The following is a 26,863-nucleotide window of genomic DNA, read 5'->3' on the forward strand; positions in this document are numbered from 1 at the left end:
CAATTCGGCTTTTGCCGAAAGCAAGAAACAACACATATGCACGGAGTCAACAACAGAAATGTGCGGTTGGCTTCCGTTGTTGACTCCGTGCGTATGAGTTGTTTCCTGCTTTCGGCAAACAAGTGTTGCCCATCTTCACACTTGGCTGCACCGCGCTGATGAGGCTGATAGCCAGAAACACGTGTCCGCGGTTTGCCCCCCTTTTTTGGAGTGTTGTGTTCACGAATTGTTTCATTTTTGATTGATTGACACGCTATCAAATAGCAAAGCAAGTGTTACGTTTTTTGTAGAACTGTTCATAGTGGAAATCTCACAATGTGTTATTGAATACGTTATGGATTTTCATCAAGTATCGTGATGAAATCCATAACATATTCATTAGTTGCAACTGATAATGAAATACCAGTATGAATGACAGAATTTTCATAAGTCGATGTATATGTAGATTCATCTAGAGATATTTGATAAACTTCTATTCCATGTAGTGTGATGATGATCTATTTCTATAACTCTGTGGAATATATGTGTGTTTTAATTACATTTACACTTTGTTATATTTTTAGGAGTGATTAATTTTGGGGAAACAAAGTTTTAAGCTTTCTACTACTCCATCTTGATACAAAAAAACATGGGAATCATTCAAAGAAAGGAAGGAAGTAATCAATTTGAAAATACACATTCATGTATAGAGTTAGGTACTTATTTTCAAATTGATTACTTCCTTTCTTTGAATGATTTCCACATTTTTTTGTATCAAGATGGAGTAGTAAAAAGCCAAAAACTTTCTTTCCCAAAAATTTACGCATCATTATAAGTACATACTATCTCATGAATATAATGTGCTGTATATTTGAAATGAATTATATACAATTACCATAGGAATTCATTAATGAAAAAGTTCTTATCAATATTCGATTTATTTTAATATTTTATCAATGACAATAACATAACGAACATAATAGTAGAAACATTATCACTCTTATTGTATCCCAATACCAAAACAATATGTTTCAAAATATATAATCATTACATGATGATATATTTTACATAGAAAGTTTTAAAATTTTTCAAATGGAATTGAAATCAAATGCTTTTCGCTACCAATATGCTCATAAATATATTCAAGTTCTCTCTGAGGACTGACTCAACCGAAAGGGATTTTCTGAAACTGTACTGTTGCTCTAATGCAAAATGTATAAAGAAACCTATAACTGATATATGCAATAGGCTCTGGTTTTCTCGAAAATAGCCACAGTTGAATATATCCACTTTCTGGCTTATCTACAGAACCGATCGATTGATACCGCTGAGTTTTTAAAATGTACTTTTCTGATGGAATCCATTTGAAAAACCTGTCTTCAAGGAAACATTTGAGAAAAGGCCAATACACCAATATTAAACACTTTCATGCGGAACATTTTTTGATAATTTCTTCTAAAATACCAAACCTTATGTTTTTCCAGATTGAAAATCTACTGCTGAGCATGAAAATGACCTTTTAACATTGGCTGTGATAGCATGACCGACTTCGTGCTACATTAGTATAATATTAACACATTGCGTGCCAAGCCCTAATCGGAAGACTTACCCCAGGGGTCACACTTCTATTTCAATAACAAAATAAATTTGGTACCAAGCAAGTAGTGTTTTTGGTACATTTTCAGTAGGTTCCCCCTCTCATTAATGAAAGACGTGGCTCTGAAGGAAAAAAATGTAGATTTTGCGCTTGTGGCCACGTCTTTCAAATATGAAAAACGATTTTTTTCCATGATTTCTTTTTGTTGCAGGGCCTCATTTTTTTAAATCAAACATACCTACTTAGTTAGAGACAATGTCTAAACTTCGTCGAACCTTGACTCAAAAGGAGTTGGAAGAAATAGCAGCTGAAATAAATATTGATGATAATAATAAGAGGATGACGAAGAATCATCGGACATTGAAGAAGCCCTACAAGATTTGGCCATGGAAGAGGCTCTGGATGAAGATAATTATCAAATTGAAGAAGATAACTGGCTGCCATCATCTTTCTGTGATTGGAGCGATTATGTGGGACGCCATAAGAACTTTGAGTTTACTGGTCTCAGTGGACCGCAACAAGAACTATATCCTGAAATAACTCCGCTTGAAACATTTCTTCTGCTCGTAGATGATGAAGTCATGAACCTTATTGTTACTGAAACCACCAGATTTGCAGCACAAACTATAGCAACGAAGGGAGTGAAGAAATATTCCCGCATACAAAAAGTTTTTGGGATTGACAATGTGGACGGGATTGGTTTGACTGGGTGCACTACCAGATTATTGGAAGACTAAGGAAATTTATCGGTAAGACATTCCTAAAAATACTATGTCACGTAACATATATCAGTTGGTACTAACTCTAATGCATTTCAACAACAACAAAATAATGCAAAACGGTGACCGTTTAGGAAAAATCCGACCTCTAGCTGATATTCTACAGAATAAATTTCAGTCGCTATTTCAACCTGATGAAGATATCGTTATAGATGAAACTTTGGTACCATGCAGAGGCCGCCTGATATTCAGGCAGTATATCCCAAACAAGGATCATAAGTATGGAATCAAGTTGTTTAAACATGGGCACTTGAAGTCTATGCTGGGAAACTGCTCTTTCAAGGAAGGACACTATACGTTGATAATTTTTACACAAGCTATGAGTTGGCCAAAACAATGCTCGAGAAGTTAACACATGGTGTTAGAACCGTAAGAGCTAAATATGCCAAAAGAAGTTCTTCACGCAAAACTGAAAAGAGGAGAGATGGTATCTCGCGAAGATGAAAACGAAATTGTTGTTTTGAAATGGAGAGACACGTGAGATGTGAGGTTGCTCCCTGCAAAGCATGCTCCAATTATGGTACCAACAAATATAATTTCTGAAAACGATTTGCCTATAGCTGGTACCTCCAGAACCCCTAACGTTCAACTTTCTACTAGTGGTGAAGGGGAATCCCTTCACTAACCGAGAGACAGGAATCTAACGACCCCCAAGATATCGACAATAGACCATTGGTTACACCAAGGAAAAGAAAATCTCGAAAAGCAAAGAAAAATCCAATGGCAATTTTGGCTTACAACAAAGACAAATCTGGTATTGATTTGTATAGGAAGTTAGAAATGGAATTGCTTCTGGGAGTAGCAGTTATAAATGCATAGGTCCTGTACAAACGGGCCACTAAGAAGAAAATTCGAATACGTGCATTAAGGGACATTTTGGCAACAAACCTTCTTGACCATGAGCAACACTCAGAAACGCCAAGGGTACTTACATCTACAACTACATATCACCATCTATTCAAAATCACGAAAGACATCAGGTCGTGTATTTGCAAAAAATCAAGCAAAAATGACGCACAATTATTGCAAAGAGTGTCCCGGGCAACCACAAATGTGTTTATCGTGTTTCAATGAAATACATTGATTTTTCTTATTTTTGTTCTATTATATATTAGGTATCATTTTCTGGAATAGGTATCATTTTTGTAATTATTCAATAAAAATTATCAAAAACTTTTTTTTCTTCACTTATGATGGTTAATCTGAGTCACTGTATATAATGTACTACCAAATCTTCATAATTCCAATTTTCCTCAAACCAAGGTTCACAATACTTTCCCCAGAGGCCACGCAGAAGATTCCCCATTTGAAATGCACAGCAGCGTCTTCCAGTTTTGATATACACTGTCAGGAAGTGAAAGATATCTGTCTTTCAAATATGACTGACGAAGCCCCTGCAGAAATGTTGCCGTCTTTCATGCGTGCCGACGTGGCACGCAATTGACTCATTTTCCCGAAAATAACTACTTTTATCATTAGAAATACTGATTTATCGACATGACACAATTATTGAATTTTGAGTTGAGTTCAGATTTTCATTTCTACCTTTATTCAATTTACCAGCCAGTATTTTGTGAATATCAAGTGTTTGTACAATATCTGATTTTTATAGATTCACTTCATTGCTGTGATTTAAAGAACTCAATTTGATTAGATTTGGTTGGGCTGTGTGGCGCCCAACTTAGATCTTTATAAAAGAAAATATTCAATTGCTGAAATTTCAGAATACTGAAAAGTATTTTTGAACGAAACCCATAGTGCATACCGACGAAGAGCTGCCGTACGCATTGTGCCTATCATTCGAGTAAATCTATTATAATTTTTGTATAAATGAAAGATGAGGTCACAGGCTGATACATAGAAAGTGGGAAATTTCTGTAAATAAAGACTTTCAATATATTTTATTCATCTGATGTTTTTCGTGATCGATGTGTTTCTTTTCTAGAAATATTTTATTGTTGTATAAATTCATTTATCTGAAATCTGGGTTTTCAGGAATCATGTATTCATTTCCCGAATTAACATGTACTACTTATGAGTAATATGCTTCTAGATATCCACCTAATACATTCAAATAAAATACATACAGGAACTTTTGCATTGCCAATAAAATGTTTGTTCATTTGAAACTCGTGATTTGATTTCACTGCATAATTTGAATACAGTGGTGTCACTTGTTTTGGAAATAATAATGTCATTAATTCGAATGTCAAAATCAATTGATTGTCCACGAATTGGTTTGCAATGTGTATAAATAGTTCATACGTAATACCAAAAAAAAAATCACAATCGATAACGAAATTACTATACAATTGAAAAATTCTGCTATCACATGAACATTTCAGATCGAACAAATCCATTTGTAGATAAAACAAATATCTAGTTTCCATTATCCGATGTAGAACAGAATTTCAATCATTTTTGGTATCGTGTGAGGGAGTTTTTCATTTAACAATGGCTGCCCGTACATAAATCATGCGATGAACAATAAAAAAGTTGACTATCCAAGCCAAATTGGCGATACGTTAAATGATGCGAAATGCCGAATGCACGTGAAGCAGATCATGAAATATAGTGGGCCATGAATAGCCGAAAAGTCAATTCGATATGTACCCATAATTAAACAACTTCGGGCGTGACCTAGCAAAGTGATCAATGGATTTTCACGGAATTTGCTGGACGAGAACAAACATCGTATCAGTATTCCATAATATGAATATCGTGCAAAAATATTAGGTATTATAAAAACACTATACCATTCGAAGTGATTTGATAATATACAGTGTGTAAAACCCAAATGGAATACATTCATTTCGGTTACGGTACGGTCCAATTTAAATTATAATTTAACATACTTCAACGGAAAATTGCTACCCCTGCCTTCAACCCCCGTCGAACGACAGGTACAACTCCCAATAGAGGGGAAGTATAGGTCTGTGATATATCGTTTGAAAGGTCTCTTCATTCTCAATGTTGAGTTACCTATTGATAATGTGGAAGTGAGCAGAAACCATAGCAATGTTCTTTTTAGATGGTGTCCTTTGAAAAACTGTAAATGATTTATGTGGCAACATTAGTTTGAAACGCCTTGTCAACTTGCTTTGTATGTCACAACATTAGTTGTCAGTATTTTTAGTCAAGTTCCGTCTGTCAACTGGTTAGATTAACGGAAATGCATGAAATAAGAGTTTTATAAATTATTGCTTACGGTGATGAAACTCGAACACAACATCTGAAAAAAAAGATTTGTTACTTCCGAGAAATTTATTTAGTAAAATTTATTTCATCTCTTTGATTAAATATCATTCATTCCAAACGACGTGTGTATTGTATCGATTAGATGATAATTTCGCGGAGACAAAATGAAATTCTCATTTTAATTTCTCTAATATTTCCTAGTTTTACTTAGTCAAATGAATTGTGGATCATTTCAAGAATAACATTTATTGAGTTCTCAAAATAATTCGGTTGAGTCAAACAATATAATTTCATCAAATCACAAGTACGTCTGTTGAATGAAAACTCTCCAATTCAGTTTAACACTATGGGGTGCTGTTTTGACACTAATATATAATTGAATAAACTGAATATTTATTTTCACTTCAACAATACATATCAATACCTTTAACTAATTTTGGAAATAATTTCAAGATTATGGATAATTTCATTTTAATATTTTTATTATTTGTTGGTTTGAAAAATTTAATTGTTTCCTTTAAAGAAATGATATAGTTGAAATACTTCTAAGGAATAGAGTGCCGGTCGGCACCATTTGCATTTTCGCAAGAACTGTAAACTAATCACGAATGGAATAAGAATTAACAAGGTGTTTTGTGTTTTTCAAGGAAATGACGAAGAGGTTCACAGTTTCCTTTTGATTATACGTGGATTGAAGTTTTTCAGTGTTTTCACAGGTATGTTGATAATATACTTCCTTTCATTCCATATTTTGAAATAATTATGAATAGCATGTATTGGATATAATTGCAATATAATCTCTTTTATTTTTAGACATGGAGGAATTTCTTAATAACTTGGGATTAAATGACCTAATTGGCATTTTTAAAGGTAAAAAAATACATATATTATTTATCTCCTAATAATATACTTAAAACACATACTTTTCAGACAGAAAATGATGTAACCTTAGACATAGCTAAAAGGCTCACTGATGAAGAAATGAAAAAAATGACTCCCACAATTGACAAAAGAAAAATATTCAATCAAGAAAACAATTGATGGAATAAATTAAGAATCATATATAACAGAGGTATGTCTTTCATTCATTACTTTAATAATAAATATGTATACCATTACAATAAAAAACATATTCAGTTTTCTCAAATAACTATATATTTTTGCGATTTGCTGTAGATAGTTATTATCATTCAGGTCTATACCTAAGTAACTGAATGCTAGAATTCTTGAATTTAATAGATTTGAAGGCCTGAAAGTTACGATTGGAGACCTAGGTAAATTTTGTCATCACAGTCATATTTCTCATCAAATTTTTCTGTGATGAAGTAAGTCATTGTTTTTTTCCTATTATCAAAAAATAAGGGTATCTCCTTTTGTTGAATTGGATGTGTACAAAAAAAAATTATTATATTTTTATATTTCTATAGGATAATATCTAAGCTGGTTAGTAGAAATTGATCCAATAGTATTATTGCGAAAATGTAGACTATCACTAATCTCTGTTCTCTTTCATTTTAGATCATTAGTTCAGTGAAAGGTTTCGAAATCAACTCTAATTGTTTTTTAGTAGATATCACCAATAATAATAATAAATGATGAAATATGTTAATGTTTCATATTAGGATTAACATTTGTGAAAAATTTATATTTTCATTTAAATATTTGTAGAAGTCTATTATAATTTATTGATTGTTTGAATAAATTTGGTACTGAAATTTCTCGATTTTTATTTATATTTTGCTCATTCTCACGTTGAACAATTTTTCACGGCATTTACATAATCAGTATTGTATATGAAATACTATCCGCAAGACTCCCATCAGCAGCTGATTAAAAAATCGTGATACGTAAGTAGATCAATAATCCAGTTGAGAAAATGATACAAAGTGTATTTAATGTATTGAGAAATCTGGTTGTTGAACAAACTATAATATATTCTCACAATTATTCAATAACTTGATCAATTTTGATTGGAGATTCATGTAAATTCAATCACTGACTCTGTATTTCTGATTCTGCCGAAAAGTAATTTTCTCAATATACTTAAACTATACGTAATGCTTTTCATCTACAAACTTAAAAAACATATTGAAGTTTTGGAGAAGAGAAAAGTAATTTTCAGTAGAACTGAAAATTGAAATTGAAATAACTAATGGATGCGATTATTTCAATGAAATATTTGTTTGATACAATGAACATATGCTTGAAGAAATAGTTAGGAGTCAAGAATTCTTTTTTCTTGCATCAACAAAATACTTTGTCGTGCATATATGACACTTTTATTTCTTTGAATGAAGTGAATTTTATTTCATTTAACAAATCTTTTTTTTCCGTTCAGAAAGTAGCTCGCCTATTTCATAAGAAATTTGCTAATTTTCCGCCCATATTTCAGGGAACAATAAGCAGAATAGAGCAACAGTTTTGCGAGTTTGGTCATGTGGGGCAGATAAAAATGAACTGCGAATGCAATGAGTGATGAACTCAAATTATATGTGATACTTGCGTTTGAGGAAAACCCACTTACATCGAGTAGATAGGCATCCACTATATTCAATGTTAGTCATACATCGATGGTAAACATTTAAAAGAAAATGAAATGCATCTTTAGTAAATGATATTTACTCAGGAGCTCATGGAAGACTATTTTGATAAAAAACCTATTTTTGTGGGTAAATGATGAATAACAATATAATTTGAAGACGTAGCGTTTTCTGATGAGTGTACTTTGTCTCTCAACGGTCATGACAGGTACAACTCCCAATTTTTCAAATGGGAAGTATAGGCTTGTGATAAATCGTTTGAAAAGTGTCTTCATTCCCTATTCAAAAATGTTATCGCTTTCAAGTTTTTTGCAGCAATTAAGATAAAATATGATGATGAAATCATGTGGTTACCAAAGTTCGATAGAATACACTCAAAACGTATGGCAATATACTCAAAACTGATTCCATGTTGAGATATTGATAATAAGAAAGTAAACAAAAACCATAACAATTTTTTTTTTAGATGGTATCCTTTGAAAGACTGTAAATAATTGTCTTGGCGTTAGTTAAAAACGCTTCAACTTGTTTTGTATGTTACAACATTAGTTGTCAGTATTTCAATTTGAGTTTAACGTTCTTTAACTTCATTTCCGTTAACGGAAATGCATAAAATAACAGTTTTACAAATGATTGGTTACGGAGATAAAACCCGAACACAACAGGAAGTAGCTCGCCTATTTCATGGAAAATTTACTAATTTACAGCCCATATCTCAAGGAACAATAAGCAAAGTAGAGAAGCAGTTGCGTTAATCGGCAAAATTGCCGCTACTGGTCAACGGAAAATCCTCACTGGATGAGAGAAGAACACACGAAATGTCCTTGAAAGATTAATGTTTGGGCAGGGATTGTAGGAAGCCATATCATTGGTCCCTTTTCCATTAAGGGCAACTTGAATGGCTGTAATTATTTGGCACTACTTCAAAATGATGTTATTCCAAGTTTAGAAAATTTATATCCTAATCCAGGAAACCCTCAAGTTCCAGTGAATACGATATGGTTCCAGCAGGATGGAGCACCACTAAATTACCAAGTTAATGTCCGGCAATACCTTGATACAACCTTTCCCAATCGGTGGATAGGGAGGCGAGGATCGATTGAATGGCCAGCGCGATCACCTGATCTTACATCATTAGATTTCTTTCTATAGGGATATGTGAAGAGCAATGTGTATGTACAAAACTAAACTTCCAGATTTGAATGACTCAAAAGAACGAATAACGCTTGCGATTAGGTCGCTCACGCCTATATGTTAAATAATGTTGGAAGACAATTTTATTTAAGATAATGATACTTCCAAGACGTTCGCGGTGAACATATTGAACATCTACCTCGTTAGCATCCATTGTTTTTTTTTCGTATCCTACATTTCATTCATGCTAATTTCGGTAACTATATGATTTTAATTTATTTTATCTTAATTGTTGCAATAAACTTGAAATCAAAAACATTTTTGAATAGCGGGTGAAGAGATCTTTCAAACGATATGTCACACACCTATACTTCCTGATGTTATGTATGTCTCTAAATACACTGTATAAAGGATTCCTAAGATAAAAACGTTAACTTTTTTATATTAGACTACTTATCAGAGCTATATTAAATTGTATGATGAGAAGTCAGTAATGAATAAATCTCCAGTCAAATTTCTTGGTAGTTTTCATTGTTGAGTTTATTAATTCACGTTGATTATTAACAAAACAGAACGAGGATTTTTCGTTTTCACACAAAATTACTGTTCATTGGGAATTGTTAGACTTCTTGGATCTCTCAACATTTTCCATCATAAAACTTTCTCGGTGTTCAAGGAAAGACTCGAACAGTTTTTTGTGGCTAATGAAATATCGGAGGAATGTCGCAAAAAAGCAATTCTTTTAAATACGCTGTCTGAAGACGCCTATGTGTTAGTTCGTAATTTATGTGTACCAAAATTTCCGGATACAAAAACTTACGAGGAACTTATTGAGTTGTTAACAGAGCATTTTTCACCTGTTAAATCATACTTCGCTGAACGGCTGAAATTTCATACGGCCAAACGAAACAAGGAAAAAAGTGTAGCAGAATGGGAAGCAAGAGTAAAAAGTTTAGCATCTACCTGCTAATTTGGAAATGAATTGGATATGGTGATGCGCGACATTTTTGTACTTGGAATGAACGATACAAAAATTATGGATCGTTTATTCGAAGAGGATGCATCTACCACTACAGTGACTTTTAGGAAAATTGTCATACTGGCTTTGGCAAAGGACTCGGCTTTACAAGAACATCATTCTAGAGAATCATCAATGGGAGTGAATATAAAAATGGAACCTGTAAATTTCCGTAAGCAACTTCATCATAGGAAAAGACTTTTGGGAAGGCACCAAAACCCTACGGGACCGAGTATTTCAAAACAAGCAGGTGAAATGGGGAAGAACCATAATATGGCAAGCCAAAATAGGAACGTTCCTCACCAAAGTAAGTGTTTCGTTTGTGGCAGAACTGATCATGTGGCTAGAGAATATGCTTTGAAGAATTGTACATGCCACCGTTGTGGAAAAAAAGTGCACTTACCGCCTCAATGTAACAAATTTTCACAAATTGAAAATGATGTAGCTATTGAAGAGTCAAATTCTGATTCTCATTTGGAATCCATTTTCAATGTGAATTGTTTTAATATGATGGGTTCAAATGATAATATAAAATCTACTTATGTGAAATTGGTTGTTGAGAAAATTCCCATTAGTTTTGAAGCTGATTGAGGATTCGCCCAATCAGCTATTTCTGAAAATGTATATAGGAAATATTTCACACATATTTCCCTGAACAGAAATTATTTAAGCTTGAAGATTATATCGGTATGACTTTTAAACCTTCAGAATATGTTGATTTCAAGGTTATGTATGAAGGTAATCCGTATGTTCTGAAAACATATATCATTAAAAATGGTGGCCCTCCACTTATTGGACGAAATGGATTGAATATGCTCAATCTGGGAATATGTAAAATGCAGTTTGTTGATTCTAAATATTTCACAGAATGATATGATTGAAACTCCAAAAAATATTTCTAGGTAACTAACAAAATATCATGAGATATTTTAAAATAAGTTGGGTACATTCAACAAAATTAAAATTGATTCAACTTCAAAGGAAGAGACCATTCCGAAATTTTGTTAGGCTCGACCTGTACCATTTGCCTTGGAATCGAAAATTGAGAAAGAAATAGATAGGTTAGTAAACAATAAGGTTTCATCTCCTACAGAATTTTCTGAATGGGCTACACCCATCGTACCGGTTCGCAAATCAAATGATGATCCGAGATCGTGTGATGATTTCAAAATAACTTTAAACCCACATTTGAACGTACAACATTTTTCTCTGCCACATATCGAATACTTGTTTTCACAATTGGACGGAGGTGAAAAATTGACTTGTCTGAAGCAATCAGCAAGTAGTACTAATCAAAAATTCTCGGAAATTAGTTACGATAACAACTCGTGAAGGAAATTTTTCTTACACACGCCTTCCATACGGAATTACTGGTGAACCTTGTATTTTCCAAAATATTGTTGAAAAAATGTTTCAAAATATGTCTGGGGTCATTTGCTTCCTAGATGATATTCTCGTAACAGGAAAAAATTATAACGAGCATTTCGAACGGTTAGAACAAGTATTTCAACGGTTGCAAGATTGTGGTCTGAAAGTAAAGAAAGAAAAATGCTTTTTCTTTCAAAAATCAATAACATATTTGGGTCATGTAATTAGTAAAGAAGGACTTTGTACATCTGACGAAAGAGTTATCGCAATCAAAAATATGTCACTTTCCACAAGTGTTAGTGAGTTAAAGTCGTATCTTGGTATGTTGAATTTGTATTGCAAATTTCTGCCAAATATTGCTGAAGTTCTCAAACCTTTGTATTCACGGTTGAAAAAAAACGTAAAATGGGTATGGTCTGCAGAATGTAACATAGCGTTTGAAAAATCAAAACAACTGTTAATAACAGCTCCTGTATTAGCCCATTTTGATCCTGAGAGAACAGTCAAATTAGTTGTGGATGCATCACAATTTGCCTTGGGTGCATCAATCAGCCACATCTATGAAAATGATGAAGAAAGGACTATAGCCTTCACATCATGGTTGTTAAATCCTGCTGAAATAAAATATTCCCAAATTGAAAAAGAAGCAGCTGCAATTATTTTTGGTCTGGAGAAGTTTTTTCAGTATCATTTCGGAAGGAAATGTTTATTTTTTACTGATCATAAACCGTTGTTAGGTATATTTGGAGAAAAAAAACCTCCTATTTTGAAAAGAGAAATGAAAATTTCTATGTTTTTTACCACTTTTATTTGTGAATAACGTTACTGCAGTTTCGTCCTCTATGGACATTTTCAAACTTAAACAATAAACTAAGAATGATTCATTACATTCGCTAATATATACCATGCAGGTACTTGATTGAGTACCTGAATTTACAGTTCACAGTGCGCATGTGCTATTGAGATTGTAATAGCAACATTCAGTTCACACTCGAAACAGAGATAGAGAAACAAATAAATTTCTTAGACTTGGCCATTACACACAATCAGAATAAATTCGAGTTCAATGTTTTTAGAAAACCTAGCTATAGAGACATAACCATCCCAAGCGATTCTTTCCATCCAGACAGTCAAAAATTAGCAGCCTACAATTCAATGCTGCACAGAGCATTCTCACTGCCTTTGTCTGTAGATAATCTAGCTAGGGAAATTGATACAAATACACAGATAGGTCATAATAACGGTTTCAACGCAGATACTATCCAAAAGTTAGTCAGGAAACAAAGCCGGAAATTCACTCGCAGATTAATATATCCTCTGGTCAAACAACCAGAAAGCAAGAAATGGGTAACGCTAACATATTTTGAAAAGAGAACAGAAATTATCGCAGGTTTCTTCAGGAAAAACAATGTGGAAGTAGCATTCAGACCACATGCCAGGTTATTTCATTTTCTGTTCAATGCCAAAGATAAGGTCGACAAGTTGGAAAAATCTGGAGTTTATAAGCTTAAGTGTCCGGAGTGTAATAATGTTTGTGTGGGACAATGTGGACGAAATTTCCAAAAACGGTATGCTGAACATGAAAGATCCTTCAGAATGGGAAAAAATGATTCGACGTTTTCAAACCATTCCTTGATATGCAACCACAAGTTTGCGAATCTAAACGATACGGAAATTCTGCACTATGCAAGGAAGGGTTGCAAACTCAATTATTTAAAATCCTTGGAAATTCACAAGCATAAACATTGCGGGTACAACCTGTTGAATGACCAAATCGATTTGATTTACTCTCCGGTTTTTAAATTGGCACATGCGCATTGTGAACTGTAAATTCAGGTACTCAATCAAGTACCTGAATGAGTTTGAGTTTGAAAATGTCTATATAGGACGAAACTGCAGTAACGTTAGTTACAAATAAAAGTGGTAAAAAATATAAAAATTTTCATTTCTCTTTTCATCATGATCTACTACCACATAGTGACGGCTACATCCATCAATTTATATTCCTATTTTTGCAGCTAATCGTCTCCAAAGATGGGCTCACATTTTATCATCATTTAATTACGAAATCAGGTATGTCAAATCAGCAAATGAAACAGCGGATTTTTTTCGAAACTGCCAATTAATTCTGATAAACAAGATGATAACCTTTCTTTTATTTCTTATTTAACATATTTAGATGAGTCTAATTTTGAATTGGATTTCAAAAAAATTAAGCTAGCAACAGCTGTTGATACTACTCTGAATAAAGTTATTTTATATACCAAAACTGGTTGGCCTGCCACTTGTCCTTCCAAAGAATTTATGTCATTTTTTATAAGGAAAAATGAGATAACTATTGAACAGGGATGTCTAATGTGGGGCTATCGATTAATCATGCCAAGCAAATTTAGGGAATATATCCTGCATGGCGTAAACAAAAATGGCGTTTAGTCGTTGACTATCGAAAGGTCAACTAAAAAACTATTGACGACCGATATCTGATTCCGAATATCGCGGATATACTTGACAAACTTGGTAGAGCTCAATATTTTACCACGCTGGACCTTGCTAGCGGGTTTCACCAAATTGAGATGAGTAAATGTTCTATCGAAAAGACAGCTTTCACCGTTGATAACGGGTACTTGAGGATGCCCTTTGGGTTGAACAATGCGCCCTCTACCTTTCAAAGGGCTATGGATGAAGTCCTGAAAGACCTACAACACAAAATTTGCATGGTCTATATGGACGATATCATAATTTTCAGTATCGGCCTTCAAGAACATATTCAATATTTAAAATTGGTTTTCACAAAATAAAGGAAAGCTAAATTAAAAATCCAACTAGATAAATGCGAATTTCTACGCAAAGAAGTAGAATTTCTACGCCATATAGTCACAAATGATGGGATAAAACCAAATCCTATCAAAATTGAAAAGATAAAAAACTTCCCATTACCTCGAACCCAATAAGTAATTGAATCATTTCTTGACCTTCTTGGATATTATAGGAAATTTATAAAATTACCAAACCCATGACTTCATGTCTGAAAAAGGACAATAAAGTCGAGCATACCAAGGAGTTCAAAGATTGCTTTGAAACTTGTAACAATATTCTAATCTCAGAACCTGCGTTAGCTAACCCAGATTTCGAAAAAGTTTTCGAACTCTCTACCGATGCCTCATTGGATAGCATCTTGTTTCAAAATGGTCATCCCATTTGCTATGCATCTAGGACACTAAACTCTGCTGAAATAAATTACTCTACAATAAAAAAAGAACTGCTCGCAATAGTTTGGAGCTGTAAATATTTTCGACCGTACCTGTTTGGCAGGAAATTTGTGATTTATACAGATCACAAACCTCTGCAATGGCTTTTTTCCTCAAAGGAGCCAAACTCAAGACTTGTGAGATGGAGCCTAAAATTGGAAGAGTTTGATTATGTCATTAAAAACAAAAATGGTAAAAATAACCAAGCAGCAGACGCCCTCTCTAGATACCCACCTAATTTTAGGATAGATGCACTAGAAACAATGTCAACCGATGTTAATTTGGATGACGAAGTAATAGAAAAAGAACTAGAAAACTTGAACAATCTTCCAAATCTAGACAATGAGAATATCACTGATTTTTTAGAAAATCAGTCATTATTGGATACTCTGCCGTCAAATGCTGAAAACTAACATATTAGTAGAACCGGCAACCAAAGTCAACCTCGAACCAGAGATGGACTTGGAAACGGTACATACTTCTGCCGAAAACCCTATATTGACAATACCAATAGTAGACCGATCTTTAAATACATATAAAATCAGCTAGTTACGACAGTTGGAGACATAGACAAAACCAAAGTTAGACGAGAAAATGTATTCTAAAATTTCCGACTATACGTCACTTTTCCAAAAGTCGAACTCGAAAATCAAATCAAAACTTTTGCAAGAGAATATTTGAACCCCAAACAGCATTATGCCCTGTACTTTAAAAACCGTCAACTTTCGGAAATATTTTCTGTAACTATCCAAAATACTTTCAAAAATTCCTCACTCAATTTATTGCACTGTACAAAATTTTTGACCGACGTAGAAACTTTGAAGGAACAGAAGCAAAAGCTAGAGTATTACCACATATACAAATCCGGTCATAGAGGAATGAACGAAGTGAAAATATCATTGGGTTCTCGATATTATTGGCCGAATATGTCTATAGATATAGAGAATTATATCAACAATTGTGAAACATGTCTAAAACACAAACATGACAGGGTTCCCCCTACCATTAAGTTCAATTTGACCCCCACCGCATCCAAACCATTCGAACATATTCACATCGAGGTTTTTAGAATATCTAACCATATTTACTTGACCATTATCGATGCTTTCTCCCGATACGGCCAAGCATACCCTTTAAAGTCGGCAACAGAAATATCAATAGTTGAAGGTCTTTTGAATTTTGTAACTCATCATGGGTTACCTCTAAAAATCACAAGTGACAGCGGTACGGAGTTTAAAAATCAAGATTTAGAAAACTTCTGCTCTCTTTACCGTATCCAACTTCATTTCACCACAGCGAAGAATAGCAACTCAAATTCCCCAGTAGAACGTTTTCATTCTACCTTAATTGAACATTTTCGTTGTTTAAGAGAAGAAAATAAAAACCTCACCCCAGACCAATTGGTAAAATACGCTATATTGAGCTATAATAAATCTTTACATAGCGTAACCAAATTCACTTCATTTGAAGTTATCAAAGGACATATTGACGATTCTAACCCTTTTGATATGAACGATAATGTTATTATATCGAACTATGTTCAAAATCACAAAGAAGTTACCAAAAATATGTACGAAAATATACAAAGAGCAAATCAAACAACTAAAGAAAAAGTAATAACTAGAGAAAATGAAAAAAGGTCAAACGCCCCACAATATACGGGTCGAAAAACAGTTTATATAAAAACCAAACCTCGAAACAAAAATTTACCAAAATTCAAAAAGGTTACTCTCGATCAGGAAACTGATGGAAAATTAATCACACAATCCGGAACATATCATAAAAGTTCTGCTAGAAAACTCAGAAATATTAAAGAACAAACATTGTTACAGGAAAATCAAGAGGATGAAGTTTCTTCTTCTTTGCCTGGTCGTTCAACTAACATATTGTAAGGATGACATAGACGTTACCAACCTAGACAATCTTATCCTTCCAATACAACTAGGAAACGCTAGACTCATATACACTAAACATACCTTTCTACATTATTTGGACCTCAAAATCATTATCGATCAGATACAAAATTTGAATAAAAATTTTGAATCAATCGAAAATAGTATTTCCAAAGTTAATGTAACTAACCCAATATCTTATCACGGATTATCGGAGAATATGCTGATCAGAACTAAATATCTCATTAGCACTTAACAGAGAAAAATCGACTTTTCTTAATATGGAATGAAGGTAATCCTTCATTCCATACTCGCAACAAAAGAGGGCTAATCAATGTAGTTGGTAAAGTAAACAAATGGCTTTTTGGCAACCTCGACTCTGATGACGAGGAACGTTATAATAACGCTATTAAAGTTTTGGAAAATAATCAGGAAAAAATTATTCACGAAACCAATCTCCAAATTTCTTTGTCTAAAACATTAACAAACCATTATAACAAAACCATTAGAATTTTCAACGCGAATCAAGAGAAGATCGAGCGAGATTTGGAAAGATTTCAGGTAACGATTAGTGATACAATAAGAAATGTCGATAATTACCTTTGTTTTCAGGGAACATTATTACAATTGAACTTAGACTGTCAGAATTTGATAAACTTCATAAATAAAATCGAAAATGCCATTATGTTTTCAAAACTGAACACTTTGCATAATTCAATTGTATCTACTACTGAACATCAGGAGATGGCGACATATTTAATGAAAATATATAACCAAAATCAAGTTCCAAATTTCAAGAATACACTCACGTATCACCAGTTTTTAGGAACGCAAGTCAGTTTCGTCAATACCAAATTGATCTTTGCAATACACGTCCCTATTGTTAAGCCCAAATTCTTTGAATTCTATCATGTATATCCTATTATTCAAAATCACATGATGTCTTTCCCCAAATACCCATATTTGGCACGGAACCAGTACGATAGCCAGTTCGAAAAAGAAGATTGTCCGTTCCTTGAAAACACATATTACTGCCTGGAGAACTTTGCGCCACCGGATAACTGCACACTCCCCCTTTTTGAAGGAAAAGGCTCAGAGAAATGCCACCTTTTGGAAATCAACGTACAAGATCCCATTGTAGAACAAGTAACACAAGATCGAGTACTGATAATCCCTTTCAAAGAAGAACGCCTATATTCCAAATGTAAAACAGATCAATAGCTAGAAATAAATTATCCAGTATTGATCAGAATCCCACAATCATGCGAAATCCAAATCCATGATACAAAATATGTAAATGACATTTATATCCAACAAGGAAAACCCATGATTTTACCCAAATTGGAAATGACGGACTTGAAAACTCCAAAAGCCTACGACACTCCGAATTTCACCAAAATCAACCTTGATGAACTGTACCAAATAGACAGAATAGCCAATCAACCGAAGCCTATTCAATCGCAACAAAACCAAGGTCCTACAACGCCTATTTTTGGGATTATAATATTTGTAATCATCGTCATCGTGATACTGCTCAGCCTGCCGAAATTGAAGCAGTATTTCCAAAAAATATTCAAAAAGAACCAAAAAGCCTGTGAATCCGCAGAAACCACAACTTCAAAAAATAACTCCGTTATTTCTCCAGCCTGAGGAGGGACGAGTTACGTGGAAACAGATATCATGAAACGTGCCTTATCTACAGGAGCCCAAGACTTTGCAAACTCATTATATTTCAAATCTTGTAATAATTGTCTTAATAAAGATTCACTATTTGTACTGCTCTCGAAGAGAATAAACGCTTTTATGAGTCTTGTATGAAATCGATTTTCATTTTAAAAACTAAGTTCTCGATTTCCAATACATAATTTGCATCTAGACAACTCATAAAATCCATTTCATATAATTTGTTATTGTTTCTGATGGTATCTGCTACATGACTGATACCTAATCTTTACTTCTTTTCTACCTGTGATTACGTGAGAGTGCGAATAAAGAGCTGTTAGGACTGGGACCTTCATCACCGTTTATAAATTCCATTCAACCTTATTCGATTTCTGAACTTTGTATCTAAAGGCGCGTTATATCGGCCTCAACAATTTCAAGTATTGCTCACTCATTGCGTGGCCGTTCTCTTTGTCCTGTTAAGCAACACTGGACTATTAAACCGATTATAGGAAACATGTTTTTTATAGCGGAGTATCATAGCCCGCTTAGTTTTACAAAAATATTCTTCATCGCAATCCTTACAGCTCATTTCAGAAATTTCAGACATTTTGAAGTGTGCGTCTAGTTTTTAAAGCCACTTTCATGTTCAAATATTCATAAATTCGAACCAATCCGTTGCACTATTCTTGTTCGTATGAAAAAATATGACATTTGAGTATTCGTTTTCCTGAATAGTCGAGGATTTATGTCCACTTACTAACTGGTTTTTTTCCAGCCATCTCTTTGAGAACTCGATAATATTATCGAGTTATAAAAAAGATAGCAGATACCTAGTTGGTATTCTTCAAACATAGTTGATAAGTTAATTTGGGAGGGAAAAAATTTAAATGATGTCTCCATATGAAAATACACCAATGGATTGGTTGAAATAAAAAAAAATAGAGCATGATAGTAGCTAAGGGAAAGCTATTGCGGGTATATTCTTGTTTCTCCAGCGGATCTCAATAACAAAAAAAATCGAATGAGAATTCAAACTTTTGCATGCAATACAATGAGGCAAGTTCTTTCTCTGACAAAATTTGAAACGGAGGGGCAAAACCAGTGTACAATGATTATGGACGGTAATTTGAGTCACTTCAACTTATTGATGGGAGATTTCTAGTTCACAATGATTTTTGCGACAAAAATTGTGATGATTACATTAAATTTCTGACAATCCATTATGTTAAAAGAGGTTGATAAGTAGTTTCTGACAAGTATATTCACACAACAGAGAGCAAACAAGTAGCTGACCAGAGTCGTCCCTATAGGCTCAGGAGACATGTGTACTTTAATTTCAGTTTGAAAATGAAAATGAGAATCAAACAAGAGGATTTTTTTCAACTTTCATAATGAGACTTACCAGAGAAAGCATCTCATGATGGAGTTGCAGAAAAATTGGATGAATATACTGCAATCTCTGAGTGATTCTGAAGTTGATATTGTGGAAACAGATCAACAGATCACCAAATTCCTTGTTAACTATTACTGGAAAGAACATCGACTTGATTGTTCTCTTGGTAACCAAAACCCTAATTGATCAAGAAATTATGTTGATTGAACCTGACAAGAGGTTAAAAATGAAGAATATATCACTCATAACGTCTGCAGAAAATGACACCTCCCTCAACATTCTCAAAACAAGTATAAATGTACCAGAGGATCATAATCATACAACTTTGATCTGATGTATTTGCAAGCTATTGTTCTATTCTTTTCCATTTTTTGACTCCATCAAGACAGCTAAGATAGTGAGTATCATCTCATGATATGGCGCTTCAGCCACAGTAGAATATGTCAATGGGTTCAGCAAGAAATAATTTTCGGAGGTAGCTACAAACATGAAACCCAGTTTACTGACCTTCCCACTAACTGAAGTAGCTATTAGGCAGCATTTAATTCAAGTACATACAATTACATGGAAAAAAAAGGATCTAGTACTCCTTTTTTGATATTTCGCGTGACCGTTACTCAGAAAAATTATCAAATATGTGGTACTAATGAACTGAATTCACTTCAGTTTTGCTACTTGAATTCCAACTGAATCAAAAGTTCAATATTTTTCTTCCAACCAGAACTCAAATAACTATGAATTACAGATAATTATGAAAATATCTACCCGAACTAATCACAAGACAGTTCATAGAGTCTTCTCTTCAACCATATGTGCCATCGGCAAATGCTTTCGTGTGCCAAAAAAATCATCCAACTCAGATGTTTTAAGAACTTGTTGGTCATTTCTCCTTTCCCAATATCAAGTCGTCACTCCCACTGAGGTAAAAAGTCAACGGTGGGGCGTCAACGTATATTTGGAGGTGAGCAGATCAGGTGAACAACTGACAGAATTCTTCATTTTCACACATCTTATTCTAACCCACTGAATACTTTTCCAATTTTCATCAACATCAACAAAAACCGACATCTTTGACCTTCGATATCCAAACAACCGGCTTGATTTTGAGCAAATGAGGCCTTTTGACCACAATTTCAAGTCGTCTGGGATATACTCTCAATTCAATCTTTAAAGATTCTTTTTGGGTTGGTTATTCAGTGAATTTTGTAGAAGAAAATCCTGACAGTTCGAGTAATATCAAGAGGCGCATTCATATACGATAATTTCACAAGATATCGTGATGCGATTTTTCAACTACCCAGAATGGATTTATAAACCCCCGAGAAACATTGAAAAAAGTTTCTATTGAGGTTCTGAGACATAGAAAGCAGCGCAGTTGTACTCTACGACGTATCCAGTGATTATTACGATTCACATCACCGACATTTTCTCTCACTCGTAAATGGAAAAACGGTTATTCCACGATGTGGAATTTGAGTTTGAAGAAATCATGAAATGACATTGGATTACCTCTAACTATACTCACAATACCTTTGAATTTGAAGAAATCATGAAATGATCACCTCCAACTATACTCACAATACCTTTGACCTTCAACATATAAAAAATTGACCACTTTTCAATCTAGATTCATTGAAGACTTTTGATCAGAATGTCAAGGTGTCAAAATTTCAGCCAAGTTGGCAGGCGATCATTCCACATCTGATTATACGAAGTTCTTCATTAGTTTCACCATGATATCAGCTTCGGTAATGCAGAGTATTAGCAACAGATAAACCTCAACAAAGTTTTAAATTACGATGAAACTCGTTAGTATTTTGACGCTCACGTACATAGACATTATAACTATCAGACCAACCGCTCTGTTAATTTTATACCTCAAACGTTGCGGACTATTTCAGAGAAAGAAATACCGGTCAGAAAGTGACAGGTCACTTCCAAGAGGAAACAAGTGAATTGTTTCAATCGTTTCCAATGATATTTTTCTGAAGTCAGATCATCAGTCGTGACCAGATATGACCAGATATTACAGAATCTCCTTTTATTTTATGATTAAATCCTTTCAGATCCACCCCGTACATCAAGTGAATATCCTTCATGCACACCCATCCGAAGCGAATCTTCCCGCAAGGAACCTCCGGATCTGTCTGCGCCAATAGATGGAAATGACAAGAGGCACACGTTATATACGCTTTTATCTGGAAACATCGCTCGAACCGGTAATGGCCGGCATTGTGTAGACTAATTTATGGCTCAATATCGCCGCAACCGTGGCCCCCAGATCGAACGGTAACGTAATGTTGATAATCTGTAGTGAACCGGAACGGAACGCACCCCTTCCCCGATAGGGAGGAAGGAGGATATTTCGCCAAAATATAATAAACGGTTCAGAAGGAATCGATTCCAAGAAGTGCAATGTGTGAAATATCAAAGCGCTGCCAAGTTCTCGGGAACATATAATGAAGGAATTCAGAACTACGTGGATAAAACTGGACAATATTATTTGCTAGTTCTGGAAATGATAGATTCACTCAATTTCAATGTAAATTAGTTCAGAGTATCAATATTATCTGGCCTCATGGCCTTTCTGAAACCCAATAACAGTGATTTTCAAGTTCATCAAGCTAGTTAATATTGAAGATCCTCTTACTCTGAACTATTTTGAGTTGAAATGAAATTCAACTTTGAATAAAATAAATATTTTCTTATTATTTACTTATTATATTTTTACTCATGTCCAGCTGGCAAACTGCGATATTATAATTGTTATTGATAGTAAATAGAAAATAATGATATTTTCAATTTTGATTAGATCTACTATCCGGCTATTCCTACTCTTCTTGAAGTAAGGAGAATAGGAATTGACGAAACAAGATGCAGGTGGATAGATTGAATGCTTAGATCGCGAGCTCTAGAGTTTGTAGTGTCTACCTCGCAGGATTGTACTGGATTCAGCCTGTAAACTCATCGGGAGTTCGTAATCCTTTATCTGCAAGGTCCGCGACTATGAGAAAGCAGGAATTGAAGCATTCCTCTCCAGGGCAGCTGTCCGAGTACCTGATGAAATCGGTTTAGGTTTCTTTTCGACACAGAACGACTTGATCATAACTCTATCACCGAATTGGACCCACCTGAAAGCCGCAGGGATCACTTCACTTCTGTGGCAACACAGGGATAAGCTAGTGCACGGGGTCTCCTTCAACAACATTGAAGACTCAGATTTATCAAGCACCTTACCTTTCCCCAGGTCCAGTGCGCTGATGATGTCGAAAAGTGATGATTTCGTCATGGCCTGCTTAGATAATTCCTTCAACCTCAGTCGCGTGATGGGTATAGAGGTTCTTGATACAACCCTAATGTACATGCTGTCAGCATGTCCAGTATATTCGATCTCAGACTATTGCAATCGATATATAGAGGCCGTTAGAGTACTTTATAACCATCTACAACACTTCAACGGTATTGACGAGGCACCGATGAAAGTGACAAATTTATTGAAGCTATTGATTTTTCACTCAGGCTTGTACAAGGTACCCAGCTTGATGTAGTTCTTCTCGATCTCCAGAGCAAGATTATATTCGTCGTGGTGTTTTCAACTGCCGGTGGGACGATTATCGTTCTAAAAGAGGAGAGAAAACAAAAGAAATATATGTAATCCATTCAAAAAATGCTGTCAACATGATTGTTCTGATTATTGAATTCATTGGTGGAATTATGCCTTATTTATTCTTATCCCAAATTCAATCCTGCTTACCGCACGGATGTGAAAATCTTGGGGTGAAAAAGCAGAAGGGTGTCATTTTTGGTTCATTCTCGGACCCAAATTACTCACTCCACTGTGTGGAAAGTGTTCATTAGTTGATAATGCTGGCACGTTCTCCCGGATGTGTCGTAGATTCGGGATCGGGACATGGCCAGTTTGCTCTTCGGTTGAATGATAATGATTATAATGATAATTTAAAACATTGGATGAAATGAATGAGAAAATAATGAAAATATCAATGATGATAATGATATATCACTAATAATAATAATGATAATAGAGGATTCAATCTCATTCTACTAGTTCAGAGTAGTGAAATGGACCCAAAAGGAGATGTATTAGCTGGACACATCTCTACAGATTATCTCAAATTGCCCGTTACACAATTGAACTTTCCCAGAAAACAGGGACGCAGTGAACTCTTGAAGTGTCTACATGATATTCTGAATGGAGCCCATTGAGTCATCAGAAGTACGACTTTATTTCTCTGCATGGTTCGTGACCATAAAAAAGCAGGGACTGGAACATTTCTCTTCAGGATAACTGTCCGAGGTGAGCACAATACTGTAACCGAGTTGGAATCCGTCCTGTTAAAGACCCATATGGAAACGACAGAGATTACTTCACTCCTGCAGCAACACAGAGATCAGTCAATACATGGAATCTTCTTCAATAACATTAAAGATCAGAGCTCATCAAAGCGCCCGACCTTCGCTATCCTCAGATCGAGTGTGTTGGAAGTCCAAAACTGACGGGTTCATCATTACCTGCCAGTATGGTGTCTTCAACAGCCTAATCTACCGAAGTCGCATGATGGATACAGAGGTTCCTGACACAAGGTGCAGCATCTGCCGCGTGTAATCTGAAACCCTGATAAATTGCTGTCATCATAACCAGCATATGCGATCTTAGCCTATTTCCATCAACATAACGCGGTTCTAAGAGTGCTTCAATACGACCTACGACACTTTCACGGTATCAACGAGACACAGGTGCTGTCCTATGCTCCGGAAAATATTGAATCAGTTGCAGTCCCCACCCCCAGGCTCATATAGACTAATAAACTTCATATATGCATTCTCGACCATCAGAGCAGGAAGATATTTGTCGTGAAGGATTCAGCTTCTGTCGAGACGAATACTGTTCAGAAATAGAATGAAGAACGGATGAAATATCGATGTTTTCTCAACGAAGTCCAAAGACTCTCTCCAGGCCCTTCTGTCACGATGGTTGTTTCGATTATTGGAGTTGATTTTTCTACCTAATATAATCACTCACCCCACGGTGTGTGGAGTGGTCAATGTTGGATAATGCTGAATGTATCAGAGCTTTGGAGATAGGGCCCGACCAGCGGAACCTTTGACGCAAAAATTAAATATAATAATTGTGAGGCAGTGGAATCCTATTGATAGAAAATCTCAATTATGTCCAGAACATGACAACACTTTTAATAATGGACAGATTATACCTAGTAAATCACAGTAGTTCACGAATCAATGTAAATGAATCATCGTGTACTATACACTTGTGATGCACTGTTTGGAACCTTTGGTGTAGTAATGCATATTATTGAAGTTTTTTCCCAACACCAAACTGTTATTTTAATACCTTGAATCGTGTTTCGATCACCAAGTGATCATCTTCACGAGGAAGATCAAACTAAGAATGAAAAAAATCTTAGAAACCAAAATGAATATATTTCATTTCCATACCACCAATACACAAAGAACTTTGGAAAGATTTTCAAGGAACTAGGTGTGAAGGTAGTTTTTAAAACAAGTCATACACTACAGAGCCTTTCAGGAAATCCCAAAGACGAAGTCGATGATTTGGAAAAATCTGGAATTCACGAAATTAAATGTAAGTACTGCGATGCAAAATATTATGAGCAGACAAAAAGGTCATCATATTTTGCAACAAAACCATTCTATTCATTGTGATTATTTAGACAAGTTAACAACAACAGTCATCTATATGTCTTTGAGAACGTGGAAATAAGTGAACTCGTTAGGACAACAAGAGGATTGTTCCGAATTCTTGGGGTTCCCGTTGAATACTCTTCGTGAGCAAAACAATAGCAGAATCAATACTCCTGACCGCTCTGGATTGTATTCCGTACAGTCCATCTCGACCTGTGTTTGTAAATCTTTCGCTGGAAAAATCCTCACTTGTTTACTTTGTAGTAAATGCTCAAGAGGGAGCAAAAATGTATGTGAATTTATGGAACTTCAACTAGCGTTTCCCAATATGAATAATAACCAGTCCGTGTAAAGCTTATTGTTAAATCATCTGAAAATGGAGCTTTCAATAAGTGATGATCAACTATATTACCAAACAGTCGCCAAACCAACTGACTGTTATGAGAAAACGTTTGTCTGTTACGTTTGTTGTTTGTTTGTTTCATGTCGTTTTGTGTTGGTGTTGTCTCGAAAATTTATTGTGTGTTCTTTATTTTAATTTTTCAAATACGTATCTAATATGTCTGATGATTTTCAAAATAGTATTGTCATCAACACGAAAAAACTACTTTTCGAGTCCTGAAGAAGAATTTAATTGAATTCGAAACGTCGGCAAAAATACAATTGTTTTTTTTAAGGAAAAATTGATCTTGTTACCCAACCAACCCCCTTCTTCACAAACATAATAATACCATGAAAACGATGATGGACCAATAGTATAGTATATAGCTTGTTGAAATAATATTTCAATTCTTATATTTACCTGACTATTACATAAGGACACATTGTTAAATCAATTTAAGACTAGTAGATAAGGCAACATTGTGAAATTAATTCAAAACACTTAAGGCGCAGGTACCTCGAAGAAGTATCTATGGTATACATGAGGATACCTTTGTAAATCTGTTTAGTTTGATCTTCCCCTTGTAGATAATCACTTAGTGATAAAAATACGTGTCGGGGTATCAAAATAACAGTTTGTTGTTTGGAAAAGACTGCAGTAATATTCGTGGACTATACAGCTCTCAAAACTAGCTATGGAATTCTGTGGAAATTTTGTTACTATCGCTGGCAATCTGAAATATTTCTTCCAGTTATGTCTGAACATAATATCTTTCCGAAAAATAAAAATTTTGTGGGTTCAATCTATATATTTTTGATTTCTGAATTTACTTTCTATGAGTATCAACGTTCACAACGGTCACGAAAAAAGTAAATTTCTATAGAGAATCACTTTCACTCAAACCCCTGTTTTCCTCCGATGCAAAAAACTGAGGTTTTTTTACTGCGATTCGCCCGTAAAGCATCACTTCCACATATAGTAATTCGAC

At 34.6% G+C, this 26,863-nt stretch overlaps 1 protein-coding gene and 1 long non-coding RNA gene across 3 annotated transcripts in view; one reads left to right on the plus strand and one right to left on the minus strand.

Annotated features, from left to right (window-relative positions):
- Positions 1-26,863, minus strand: part of LOC111504836 (uncharacterized) — a 1,217,253-nt gene that overhangs the window by 1,043,419 nt on the left and 146,971 nt on the right. The gene's annotated exons all lie outside the window — the stretch shown is intronic.
- On the plus strand, positions 6,081-6,784 carry LOC141485131 (uncharacterized). Its single transcript, XR_012467024.1, has 3 exons — positions 6,081-6,269; positions 6,367-6,423; positions 6,484-6,784. It is a non-coding gene; the product is annotated as an uncharacterized lncRNA (long non-coding RNA).

Source organism: Leptinotarsa decemlineata, unplaced genomic scaffold (assembly GCF_025532065.1).
Source record: "Leptinotarsa decemlineata unplaced genomic scaffold, Ldec_3_MD MMD2_tig00026307_RagTag_RagTag, whole genome shotgun sequence".
Classification (NCBI taxonomy): domain Eukaryota; kingdom Metazoa; phylum Arthropoda; class Insecta; order Coleoptera; family Chrysomelidae; genus Leptinotarsa; species Leptinotarsa decemlineata.